This window comes from Dromaius novaehollandiae, chromosome 20, assembly GCF_036370855.1.
Source record: "Dromaius novaehollandiae isolate bDroNov1 chromosome 20, bDroNov1.hap1, whole genome shotgun sequence".
Taxonomy (NCBI): Eukaryota; Metazoa; Chordata; class Aves; order Casuariiformes; family Dromaiidae; genus Dromaius; species Dromaius novaehollandiae.
Window position 1 is genome coordinate 3,563,926 of NC_088117.1, and position 13,665 is coordinate 3,577,590.

A 13,665-nucleotide genomic window follows, 5' to 3' on the forward strand; every position below is an offset into this window, starting at 1 on the left:
TGGCTAAAGAAAAGCACTGGAGATGCAGGAAGGTCCCCAGTAGGGAGCTGTTCAGGGGATATTTGAAGACATCAGATTCTAGGACCTCAGATTCACCTTCTTTACTGGTACTATATCTAAGTAGAAGTGTTTACAGTTGCAGATGCTTGTGGTCTGACTGCTGGCTATGGGGGATCACCGTATCTTCTGGACGCCACAGGAGTTTTGGACTGTGCACTGTAACCTGTTGTAGGAGCTGCTTGGTCTGATCTTCTGGTTTGGCCTATGTGAGGGAAGTCAAAGGTTTGCTGTCCTTAACTATCCTGTTAGCTAGATGAATCCCTGCAGATTTTGGGGCCCCCTACAAGAGGAACATAGATCACTGTCCTTTCAGTGGAGCTCAGAAGTTTCTTGTAAAAAGCTAGTAATTGCAACAAGTCAAACACACAGTTTAGGTCATCCCTGACCTACTGCCCCCAAACCTTTATTGCTGCCTTTGTGTGATGCAGTTTGGAGTGCGTGAGAGTTCTGGGTCAGTGGCCAGCCTTAGAAGGGTGGATTCCCCAGCTTGTTTGTCAGTTGTGCCACCTTCCAAGTGGAAGAATCAGGAGAGAGGTGCTTCCAAGGAGCCTGAGGGAAAGTGGTCTTTGGTGTTGCAGTGGGCCCTTTAGGGCTGGAATGAAAATAAATGCTGGCTGGCCCCTACCAGCTCCCTTTTAAAAATCTTTTTAGTTGTAAAGAGGCCCAAGTTATTATCCAACAAAGAGGAAAATTGGCCTTGAGTAGCAGGATGACACAGTCCTGCTCCTCAGCCCCTTTGTTCTAGCAATATACAGCCCAGAAGAATGGGATGCTGCAGCAGTGAGACCACTGGAGATGCTCCTTGGAGTCGCCACTTGCAGTGCAAGAAGGGCTCAGTGATGGCTCACATATTCTGGATTTTTCTTTATGCCCAACTAGCTGGAATGAGCATATTGGACAAAAGAGCCTGGCCTCATTTTCATCCTGGCTTCACAAAGTAATTGCAGACCTTCATGTGCTGCTGCTACTACTTCCATTGTCGAAGAATGAGATTTTGTCAGTGTATCAGTGGCTTAGCTATGTTGTAGGACCTGTTGCTGCTGCTTAAATGTGAGCTGAAAAAGTTGTCCTCTGCGTGAGTTTCTGCCCTGCCAACCCTGAGGCAGGTCACTTTGCACCCCAGAGCCTGCTCTTCATTTTCTTTTGTTTTTCAGAGTCTGTCTGAGTCCCAGACTCTCTGATATTCTCTCTGATATTCTCACAGGTCCTGCTCCCCTCTCAGTTCAGGCTTGGAGAACTCTTCTTTAAACCCTACTTCTTTCATACAGCCTTTAACCATCTTTGCCCTATTTGTCATTTTTTGTACAAGCAGAGTTGTCTGAAAAGAAAGCAGAAGAGAAAGATGATGTGTCTGAGGACCTGCCTCTTCATTAAAAGCATTTTGCAGAACAGTGGACTACTCGAGAAGCAGATCAATGCCCTAGCCTGCAGGTCTGTTTCAGCGTACAGGTACCTATGTTACATGGTAGTCTTGTGTATACATTTTATTGGCATGTCCATCTCATAGTCCTGACTAGCAAAGTGCACAATAGCCCAATTAATTTTCACGCAAAACCCTTAGGAGACTCTAGCAATCTTGCTAACTGCTTCTTGCCTTTTTACGTGGACATTATCTGCCTTAGTAAATTGAAGCAGGAGCTTATGCTTCCTCCTAACCTAGGCAGGAGGGTCTCAAGGCTATGGATTTAAGCGCCCATCTGGGGAGCTACTGAGCTTGCACAGATCCCACAGACCTCACTGGGGGTGGGGGAAATACTCTGTCTTCATGGGGACCTGGGCATGGGTTAAGGCCCCATGCCCATGTCAGACAGGCTAGGGAAGAGCAGGAAGCTGGGTGGCTTAAGGGAGGGGTGCAGGGGGAAGGACCCTCCTTGGGAATGTTGGGACCCCGATTGGCCTGTCCTCAGAACGCTCAGTGTCCTGGCACGCTGGGGCTGGATGCTTAGTATCCCAAGGTACTGGAGTAGAACGCTTGGGGTGGACGACTTGGCGGGACCCTGGGGAGGCAGAACAGTGTCCCAGTGCACCAGGGGCTGGAACCACTTGGTGGCCCAACGTCCAAGGGGTGGAATGTGTGGCATCCTGCTGTTCCAGGGATGGAACGCTTGATGTCCTGGCATTCCCGTGTGGAACACTCAGTGTCTCAGCAGCCTGCTGGAATACTCGGTGTCCCAATGTGCCAAGGGTGGAATGCTCGGTGTTCCAGGGCAGAACTCTTGGTGTCTTGGTGGGATGCCATGGAGAGGGAGAATGCTCAGTGTCTCTGTGTCCCACCGTTCCCAGGGCACAACCCTTAGTGTCCCGGTATTCTGGGCTGGAATGCTCGTTGTCTGTGTGTCCTGGCGTTCCAACAGTGGAACGCTTGGTCTCCCACCATTCCAGGGGTGGAATGCTCCGTGTCCACCGTTCCGGGGCCGGAACCATCCCTGTGTGTCCCCCGCTGGTTCCAGGCGGCCTCCCGCCGTTCCGTCCCCGCCGCCCGCCCGCCGGAGGGGCCCTTCAGCACCACGGCTAGTTCCGCCCTGCGGCCGGCGCGGGCGCTCCTGCCTCTCCCCGCAGCCGCGGGGCTGGTGCCGGCGGCTCCCTGCCGGGTCCTGGGGGCTGTTCCCGGCGCAGGGCCTCCGGCTGCACTCGGTGCTCCCTGTTTAATGGAGCCGGAAGGGAGGAGCTAAGCAGGGAGAATAAGAAAGTGGCCTGGTACGCACGGGACGGGGCTGCTATTGCTTGTAGGCCCAAAGCCGCCCTGAGAGCTCTGGTCCGTGGTGCAGTGTGGGGTGCTCTCAGATCAGTGCTGCTTCTCTAGCCACCAGCTAGCACTCGTGGGATAAAATGCCTGATGAAGAGAAACAATAGCCAGGTCTTTTCTTCTTCTATTCCTGAGGACTGGAGCAGATTTCCAAAAATCCAAATTGGCATAAGCGCGCTTCAGTCAGACGTGGCCACTGTCCCCCAAGCACACTCTCCAGTGTATTTAGCAATATCTAACTGTACGTAATCCCTAAACAAACATAACTGTCATTCCTAGTGGCAAGGTGAAGCAGATCAAAGGAGAAATATTTCATTTGCCTGAGATAGTTCTCTGGAACAAAACTAACTGTGATTTTCAGTAGAGTTGATCAAATTACTCACTGGAAGTGTTCTCTGCAAAATAAGACTTTTTAATTACTTTTTTGAATTATTTGTGAATTAACTTCTTGCTTGTGACTAGTCACTAAGCTGTTTGGAAACCCTCTGTCATATTAAGAGTTTTGATAATAACTCACGGATTATCAGCTTTCTGCCTTACATAGCATTAAGAATGAACTGGTGAAATTTTAAACTGGAGTCTAAAATTGTTTAAAATTCAGGTAACTTTTTAAGGACTTAAGAAAATTTTCAGACCTAGACAGTTTTTGCTTGAATATTCCAGATGGCAAAGAGCAGAGGCAGCATGGTTAAATGTACAATCCGTTGGGATTTTCAAAGGAACATTAGTCAATGAAGCTGTAACATTCAGCAACAAGCAGATCTTTTTTTTTTTCCCATTTTTTTGAAAGTGTATTCATAAGATGCAGCACCTGATATAAAATTAGAACTAAGTTGTAATGTGTTATCCAGCCAGTCTTACCCCAGGAATTTCTTTCTTTGATTATGCAGAAAAAGCTGCTCTTCCCTGGAACAAAGGAGTTACTTCTCTTTATTCATTCAAATTGCATATGTATAAAATATCAGTGTTGTCTTTAGTCTAAAATCCCTCACTGTATGACTTGCACCGTACATCAAAACCTATCTCCTGCAGCCTGGCAACTGCCTCTGTTGCTATAGAAACATGGTTCCACTATCCTTTCATGGTGAACTTCAAGTATTCCCATTTTTGTAGTTGCTAGAACACCTCCAGTTCTTGTTTATTTCATTCACTTACTCACACACGTTCGTAAGACCTCCTCCTAAATTAGGGAGTTATTCAGCTCTTCTGGATCCATAAATGAAAGAAGAACATTAGTTAGCTGAAGAAAAGTCACACAATACTTAGAGCTGCACATTTGACTGGGACGTTGTTACTAGTATTGGGTTTATTTAACGTGCAGACATATTGAGTAATTAGCATCCCTTAATATGCATTAAATTTATCTTTCTGTATTTAATATAAAACTATCAAATACATGGCTCCTGTGCACTTGCCTGCGATTACATTCGAAAGGGCAAAAGTTTCTGAGGAATGTCTAACCTCAAGTGTTGAACCTGCAGGTACCATAACCTGAGTTAGCTAAGGAAAAACTTCCTCATGGTAAGTTTATTGCAAAATTGTGTTTTATGTGGCTGTTGTGCCTGTCCTCGAAGTATCACATTGACCAGTGTGTCAGACAATATACTGTGTTACATCGCAAGCCTAGCAGTTTATGTATTTACATAGGTGCTGTAGAGTTAAGGGTCATGAGTCACTATATTTGCCCCTCATCTGGGCCTGCTCTTCTGTAATGCTCCATTAAGTAAAGTTAAATTGTTTTATCTGCCCTCTCATTTCTAGATATTCCTGACATTTAAATAATTGTTGAGGGCTTCCTGTTTCACTCATGGTAAAGTTTCACTAAAATAGCATGAATTTTGTGTAAAATGCTCTCAGAAACAGAAGATAGATATAGATAAGGGTTGATTTTAAACAATGAAAAAAGGGGTGGTTATTTTTTTGTTCCTTATATACAGGTGTCTAAACAAGGCTGGATTATGGCTTTATCCTGCTAGAAATATGAGGCAAGTGTATGGTATAGAGTCCTGAGGCTCTCCAAAGGTGAAGGGGGGGGGGGCACTTAAATGCGCTAGTGTCACAAACAAATCTCAGTTGAACAAGTTCCTACACTGCTAAAAAGAAAGAGGTCAAGGGGCTGGGAGAGGAGCTGGAGTGTGGAAAAGACTGGAAGCTGTGGCACCAGGACTTTCCTGCACCTCATGTACCCCTCCAGAGCTTTACCATGGGGGAATAGCAGCTGAAGAGTTAGATAAGGAGTAACGGCACAGGGAAGAAAATAAGAATGTGAAAAAAGCAAGCAGAAGAAAAGATTTCCCAGCTGCAAAACACTCAGTAACACTCAAAATCAACATTGGCTCCCTGCAGCCCAAAATCCCAAGATACTGGAAAGAGACAGCTAGGAGAATCCCTAGTCATTGACTGGGGGTTTTAATTTATTCTTTACAGCTAGACAGGGCTCCCGTTCCAGGCTTGCGGGCACGGCAGCCAACTCTTCCCCACCGCAGCCAATCAAAGGGGCGCTGCCGAAGCTGGGCTGCTCCTGTGATAAAAGTGTAGGAAGCTCATGGCTGCAGAGTAATGCAGACAAAGCAGGAGTGAGAGGCAGACAAAAAGAAAGGAGCCTCAGAGGATGTAATCCACCCTGTTAAAGGAAACGCTGTAACCTCTACAGCTGTGTTTATGCTGCTTCATGCAATAGGCACCAGCCTCTCATCCCTCGGGAGATTTTTTACAGCATTAATTCATTCTGCACGAACCCAGCCAGCAAGGCTCCTCTTCAGCAGCGAGCTTTTCCATCCCTCCATCTCCCCCCGTCTCCGAGAGCCCTGCCAGCAGGAACTGCACCCCTCCAGCTGACCTTCCACCGCTCTGGATCAAATGTCTCCTGTACCCAATGAAGCAGACCCCGAAGTGCCACGAATGGACCCCAGGATTCTTATTTTCCTCCTGTATGTGATGATCCTCCATGAGCTGGTCAGTGGCTGGATGGAGTACCAAAAGCAAGTAGCCAAGCCGAAGAAGCAAGCGGGTCCGGTCTGGTCTTCTAGGTGAGCTAATGCGTATTACGTTTTCAAAAGGTGGATAGCTCAGTTCTTGATGCAGGTGTGTTTTGATGGGGATGATTGCCTTTTATATACATATATCAGTCCTTACAAATGTGTGCATGTATATGTGTATATATATACATGCGGATATACACATGTAGGATAGTGGTAGGATTAGGTCTGTTAATCTCTTGGAGCTGCGCTGTCTGAGTGTATCGTGGATTGGACGCACTCACGGATACATATACCTGTGAACTGTTATTTTACGGAGACGTGCTGTAACTCAGCACATTTTCTGTGACTCAGGTTCCCAATCAACATACCTCAAAGAGAAAATGTGGGTAGCGCAGCAGCTGCACTTCATGCGTGATAGTCATCAATGAGACACAAACCTCTAGAGACTCTTCATAATCAGAGTATTTTATATTAAATCACTACAGTATATGTCACTATCTCTCTGTCTCCTCCCACCCCTTGGGCTGTGCCCGCTACACTAATCTCTTTCTTGTTTCTACCCAGCAGCAAAAACAGGGCATAGAAATAAGGATGTAAGAGAAAAACCCAGCATGTCCTTAAAATTTAAATATGTCTCTGCAAATATTGTTCAGGTATTGCGTAGTCTAGCATTGTAATGATGTTTGGGGTAACTGTGATCTTAACATTGTTGCGTTTTTATAATGAAAGTGATTTTGACAGCTATCCATCAGCTGCATGGTTAAAGAGACTCCCAGCCAGGGATCCACAATTCACCTCGTGTCAGATCTCGGGCAATAGCACTCCTAGCTTTGGACCTAAAAAGATGCCTGTGACCCAGTTTCCTATAGGTCTGTTTGCTGCAGCGCTAGTGAACAGCACTCACTATTTATCCTAATCCTGTGACATGTGGCAGTCCCAGCACTAATCACAGCCACAGTGTGCTTGGTGCTGCACGTACACGTGTTAAAAGCATCTCCACAGATGAGACTTCCAAGAGATGAGACAGAGCAAGCAGTGGTGTAAGGAGGTACCAACATCTTGCTGAAAATCAGTAGCTAGACAATGGGTAGTGACCAACTTCTTCATCTGCAATTCAGGGCTAAATTCACTGGCAGATTTTCCTGATCAGCAAAGCTGAACTACACCTTGCACTGGTTATAGCTACAGGTGAAATGATTTGCACTGGATACGCAGCCATGGGTGGAGACAACCCCAGTAGAGGAATAGCTTAAAAGCAATAGGACGGTTGGATTATAATTGAGGTCAGAAACAAATTTCATTGCTGTCTTCGTGAAGAAGCACAGGAAGGCACTGGAAAATAACTTACACTCTAGGTCTGAGGGACACCAATGCTAGCAAAATGACGTAATGCAGAAAACCTAGTGGAAGCACTTTATTCACCAGCAGCTATCAAATAACTTGCATTCAGCAGCCAGGATAATGTCTTAGGCTGAGATTTTCAGGGGAGTATAAGAAAATGAGGCACTCACTCCCCATCAGAAAACAAAAAATCTCTGGGAGCTGATATCTAACCCAGCCTCATTTGCAATCTTCCACCTTACCTAGGGGGAAAGGCAGGACCAAGCAGGACAATTTGTACAGGGCCCAGCACCCTCAGGGTGTCTCAGGCTCCTCAGTCTCAGCTGAACATGCAGCCCACCCCGACTGCTGTCACAGCAGGCCTTACCCAGCCCATCTCTGCCCTAACTCTCTGTTCCTGTTGTACCTGACCCAAGGAAGTTGCTGCAATTATATTTGGAGATGCTCAGAAGGTTTTGCTGTAGCAGTAGCAGGGACTGCCATACTGGGGGGTGGTGCAGCAAGGATCCAAATCTTCATCGTGCTGAAGTGTAAGCCTTAACGTGAGCCTGGGGAGAGTTTGCACAAGATGCACACTGGTTTTTCTGGTGCTCAGGATGCTCTTGGTCATACAGGTCATTCATAGATTGCACCTTGGACAAGTGAAGCTCTGCTGCCTGGAGAATTTGAAAATAAAGGGATGAAATAAGATCTGTTCAATGGAATTAAGATCACCCTGCGTGGACACTGTCATTCTGGTGTAGCCTGGGCTCATCCTGCCTGTAAGCTTGCTCACCTGAGGAAGGGGCTAAGCAGAGTCAAAACAAGCTGGTCATGGTCAGGGTGAGAGGGCGAGCAGAGGCTGTGTGGCTGTCCTGCTCACAGCAGTCGCTGCCCCCGTTACGTTAATGCAATGCCTGGAGAAGCTTTCTCAGGCGATGAGCCCTTGAGACCAGATTTCCCAGTGCTCACAGAGCGCAGCTGGAGCCAGGTGTTCACACATTGTAGGGCTCATTTTACAAAATCCTCACAAATGGTTGTCACATTTGTAGCCCGGTTCTCCAAAGAGTTCAAGCCCTGGCTCAGCAGTACAAGAAAGCTTAATCACGCTTAGCATCAGTTCAGGAGTACGACAGCACAAGTCAGGTCAAAAGTGAATTTCATACCAGCTGATTCAAAGCTGAGCCAAGTACCATCTGTGCATGGCTGCCTAACTTTCTGCTCGCTCAAAAAGTAATTCTTACCTCTCCTCTTGCACCTGATTAAAAGGCTGCCATTAAAGCATAAAGACAGCCCTAATATCTGCTTTGGTTTAATTGACAGAAAGTGACTGTACGCCCACATCCGAACTAGACTGAATGTATGTATCTGGGGCACGCAGCAGAGCTCAGCCCTGGTGTCAGGGATGGTGGACCACGCTCGCCGCTCCCGCTGTGCCTGCAGCCCTCCGAGCTCCTCGCAGTGCTTAGTGCCTCGGCGCTGCTTATTACGATCGCATGCTGGGAGGGATGTGAGTGACTGGCTGGTGCAATCCGAGATCTGAGCTTATTTAATTTTAGGAAGGATTTGCAGACATTGCCAAGGAAGTCATCCAAAACCTTTCCATAAGAGCTTAGCCCTGAGATAACAGCAAGCCAGATCTTGGGAAAGATATAAGGACATCTCGCTCCCCAGCATGATCTGGAATCGGGCCAGTGCTGTAGAGGTGAAGCTTCGTCTCACAAGGCCTGAACTGCCACAGGGCCTGAACTGCCACTTCCCCAGCTTGTTCTTTTCAAGTAATTAATTTGAAAACCAATTAGGAAATTAAGTTATAAACCAGAAAGCTAATCAGGACATGGCAGAGCTGTCTCTTGACTGTGCCCTCAGCAGAGACAGGGATTTGAGGGCTCTTCTTCCTTTTGTGGCTATTGAATAGTAACAAGCTTGGTTGTAAAGAAGCTTTTTCTCACATTCACAGCTTTCCCCCAGCTCTGTTTTCCTCTGCTCCTTAAGTGGCTCACAGCTCCCCCACTCCCTGCCTCCATTCATCAGCCGCTTCTGCAATCCCACTCCGCTTCCACTCGCCTTTCGTCACTGTCACCCTCCCCTGCTTATGGGCAAGCTGTGAAATTAAATCTGGGTGATGTTTATTGACAAAACCACTGGGGACTGTAGAAGGAGCAGTTCTGAGCAGAACCTAGAACGGCAAGAGGTTTCCAGCAGCCAGCCCCAGAGATCACCGTTGCGCTGCCCCTCGTGCAGGGATGGAGAGGGGACTCGGCTCACCCTCTACTAATTTCACTGGAAATTCCTACAGACTCTCCGTCGTGCTCCACATCACCCTCCCCACTGGCAGAAGAATATGCACATTCGCTGTGCCAGTCTATTTAGATGCTGCCAGAAATCTTTGAACAAAATACCTTCTTCCACTTCACCCAGCTGTCAGAGCCAGAGCTGTCTCGCGCAGGTTTGCAGCAGCAGGGAACGCAGCCCACAGCGTCTCTGTTACCCAGGCCAGTGGAAGTACAGGACAATTCAGGCAAAGCAAAGATACTGATAGTGCAAAAGCTATATAAAAACAGATAACAAAGGTGGTGGTGGGGGTAAAGAAAGAAAAGCCTGGCACAGAGCATCTAGGGAATGTAGAAATCCCCAGGGCAGAGTGGGCATGAGCCAATAAGTCAACCCAAACAGCCCTACTTCAACACAGCCCCGCTGCTTCTGAAGCCGAGCCAGCACTCCTAGACCGTCCTGGGTGTCCCTCCACATGGCGTGGTTGATCCATAGCCTGGATAATCCACTGAGAGAACCAAGAGTGGGCTGTAACAAGGACAGCAAAAGCCCAAAGATATGTTAGGTTTGCATGATGTTGTTAGTGGTTTAAAGAAAAACTATGCTTGAAAGCATTTGAAGTGGAAGCTTTGAAGAGCCAAGGGGCTTGGTTTCAGTGACTGTAGTTTAAAAGGGGACAGTCCTCGGGGCTCTGACAAGCTGTTCATGGGGTCCTGAGCTCACAACAGTTGTGCACCTGTAGTTCAGCAGCTGTTTCCAAGACTGCCAGCAGCTGAGGCAGTGAGGGTCCCCATCTCTGCTTTAGATGCTCAGACTAGAGCTAGGAGAGGCTCTCCCCCCTGTCTCTGCAGTCCAGGCACCTTGAATGCTGGGGAATGCTGACCTCATTCCACAGGGATCCACAATTCACCCTTCTCTTGGCAGCAGCAGTGCTGAAGCCACACTGACCCCGTTTCGGTGGCCAAAATTCTCTATTCTTTTGGGAGCCTCCACTAGATGTAAGAGATTTGACACTAGCGCTTGGCTCACACCAGTAATAATATCTCACTTTGTGCCTTGCCAGCAGTGCTTCCAGATCAAACCACTCCAGCTTCTCCAGGCCTCTGGTCCACTCTGTGCGCCGGGAGCGGTACAGGGACTGGAGAAAACCAGGAAGAATCATCCGGAAGGCATGAGGATGCATCTGAGGTCTGTCAGGAGCTTGGGGAGTCCTTACTGAGCCAGATGCAACCATCCCTCACGAGGTCTGCGCCGACTCGTCGCCTTGCAGCAGCCAGCGTGAGAGCATCTTCCAGGCACCGTGATCGGCACCTGCAACTTTCTGCTTTTCGCTGAGCCTGGCACGACTGAAAAGGAATGAGCCCCTTCCTCCTCCTGGGATCCTGGTGCTGTGTGTTGGGGAGCCAGGGTGGAGACACCCCCAGCCAGCAGCAGGCTTGCCTAAGGTGGGATGAGGTTTTTGCCACGACACAGAGAAGTGGCTTTTCTTTCTTCTTTCCAAAGGGTCAAGTAGATAGAAAGTAGATTTCTCTTAAGAAGAATGAAATTTGCTACGACATGGGTAACCCTTGGAAGCCTTCGGATGGTTTCAGTCTCCTCTCGCTTCCACTCGAGGACTGCACAGCGGGCAAGCAGCATTTCCAAAAGTGACTGGAGATCTTTGGTGCTCAACTGGTGACCACTCCCAGGAGCTCGTTCCCAGGAGAACTTGCCTCCACTTGAGCACCCAAAAGTCATGACACTCTTCACTTTGGAAATGCTGGCTTCCTGTTAAGTCTCATCCGCTGGGAGACTGTAACTTTCTTCTGCTTTTCTTCACCATTGTTATATTAGTTACACTGGAGTGGAACGGGAAAAGTGCCCTGAACCAGTGACTCAGAGTTATGCCACTGAATGCAATTTACTACAATGATCTCGTAATTAGATTATTTTGGAACAATCCCAACAGTGGAGCCAAATATAATGGCAACTTTCTAATGAGCAGATAGATAGGAACGGAATACACTGTGGCTCTTTTATTAGAGTCTGTGATTTAAGCGTAAGATTAGACTTCAGAGGCAAAAGTCAGTTCCTACATCCTGCTGCCACCCATAGCAGTCATATGCAGAACTGGGAAACTCTGAGTGCTGGAGGAACTGAACAGCAAGTGTTCGTGGCAAAACTGACTGCCTTATTTGCTGAACATAATGTTTGGCTCAAATGCAGCCTGTTTTTCTTTTTGCCAACCATTTGTAAACCTGACTCAGGCTCATGGATGCACTATCCAGGAGTAGATAGGGAAGAGACTCTGAATAGATTATGTTTGCTATCCAGAAGTAGCCACGAGACACAATTACGTATTTGTCTGCTTCTCAATTGTTTGCAAATTGTTCACATCGATTGACACTGTGTTTAGTCCCCTATAGCAGGAATCACCTGGCAGAAGGTAGATGTCTACATCTGAGCTACATCCAGACCCCCTGTACTGCCAGTAAAGAGAAACAGGCCTGTGAGGGGCTGTCATTCACCTCTTTCAAAGGTAGACATCACAAGAAAGCTGGGTGAAGTGGGCTCTAGAAGTGTCCAGTCCTCTATCCTAGCCAGGCTGGATAACTAACTCACATGGAGATCTCCACTGTTAAAGGAATTGAATTTATGCCTTGTGTGCTGGTATGTTTAAAAAAGGAGATAGATAGGCGTAGCAAATAACTTGCTTTCTGCACATTTCAAAGGACAAACTTTCTTGCAAACATGTGCCTCAGCTCTGTGACACTGTGGCTATTTTTCCAGGCATGCACTGCCTATCTCAATACATGCAAGTACATATGCAAGTAACAGAGAATGACTGGAGAAAGTGTTAGGAGGAAAAATATCAGGGAAGTAATTCTGAAGAGGGTTTTGCTTTCCTAGAGTTCAGTCTGGCCTAGTATTGCAGGGGACATGCAGCTCGATGTTTTTCCCTGCTCCTCAGCTAGAGTGTGTGTGAATTTGCTGGGAATACTTGGTGTGCAAAAGGTGTTTGAATGAATTATGGAGCCAGTGCAGGATAAGAATGATCTCACTGCACAAGCCGGGCTCCCAGCCTCGGTGCGATAAAAGGACCTGAATGGGGCAGGCAGATGTTCTGGCTGCTGCATCCTTAAGGAACCATGGATAGACAGGGATGCTTTGCTCTGCTGATCACATGCTGGATCTGTTGCTGTAAATATCTTCCTGTTTTCCTCCAATAAACTCTTTTACATATACATTGTTTAGATTGGCTCCTTTCTCATTCAGTCCTTGCATGTTTCTTTACAGGTCTGGGCTCTCCCATCCTGGGAGCCAGCGCAGGCTGTGGCTGCAAGCCATCCCCAGAGGGACAACTGATGGTATAACAGGTGATTCTGTGATAGGACTATGCTCGTCTTTGCTGCTGAGTTAATAACACATTTGTTCTCTTGTCCTGTCTGCAGAGGAACACGTGACTGCAATACAGGGTCTTGTCTTGTTTGGTTGTAGGTTTTGCCTTGTTTTTTGTAAGTATCCGAATCGTTCTGCATCTACGCTGGAGAAGGTTCTGCCAAAGAAATGCACCTTGCAGTGGGAGCTGGCAGCAGCAAAGTGCTCTTGATCCACCAGTCCGTGGTGGTTTGGATCCACAAAGACCTGAGTCAGCCCAGAGTGAGCAATGCAATGCCATGGCCGGAGTCAGGACACTCGCAGGGAGATTGCCTTCAAGATGGTATTTGCAGAACTTACTGGCTTGGCCAAAGGTCCAGGCTAAGATGGCTGCAGACAAGGGCAGTGAGCTTATGTCTGTCTGTTGATGCAACTTAAGTCCCTGGGAGGGCTTGGGTCTGATTTTGCGCTCTCTGGGAAGCCGGGCAATGGCTTGGAGACTTGACGGGCGGTCCAGCTGTGTCTGCAGTGCTGTGGAGCTGTACTGCGGCTCCTTCTCCTAGTCTGCCTCAGGTGAGTGTGGCTGTGAATTCACAGCAGCCCAGGTGGTTTTCCATGAGATGCACGGACACACATTTACTCCTTTGTGTCTGGGAAGGGGGTGACTCCCCAGTGAGGAAGGGCTGTGCCGGGGGCATGGGTGCATGCGGGCTGCTACTGTGGGGCTGCTGCCACCCCAGCTCCCCTTGCAAGGGCTGGTGGGATTAGTTATTCTCAACCAGCAGCATTTAAAAGGTCAGATTCCTGTTCCAGGAAAGCCTTCTGCTTCCCCTAGTTCATGTTACACAGAAAGTACCTCTGAATAGGAACCCCCGAGAAGCCAGCAACATCATCTACACAGCACCAGCCGCAGCACTGAGCCATGAT

At 47.8% G+C, this 13,665-nt stretch overlaps 1 long non-coding RNA gene across 1 annotated transcript; it reads left to right on the forward strand.

Annotated features, from left to right (window-relative positions):
• Positions 1–2,651: 2,651 nt before the first annotated feature.
• On the forward strand, positions 2,652–12,605 carry LOC112991334 (uncharacterized). The gene is made up of 2 exons (XR_003261275.2): positions 2,652–5,835; positions 10,445–12,605. It is a non-coding gene; the product is annotated as an uncharacterized LOC112991334 (long non-coding RNA).
• Positions 12,606–13,665: the final 1,060 nt, after the last annotated feature.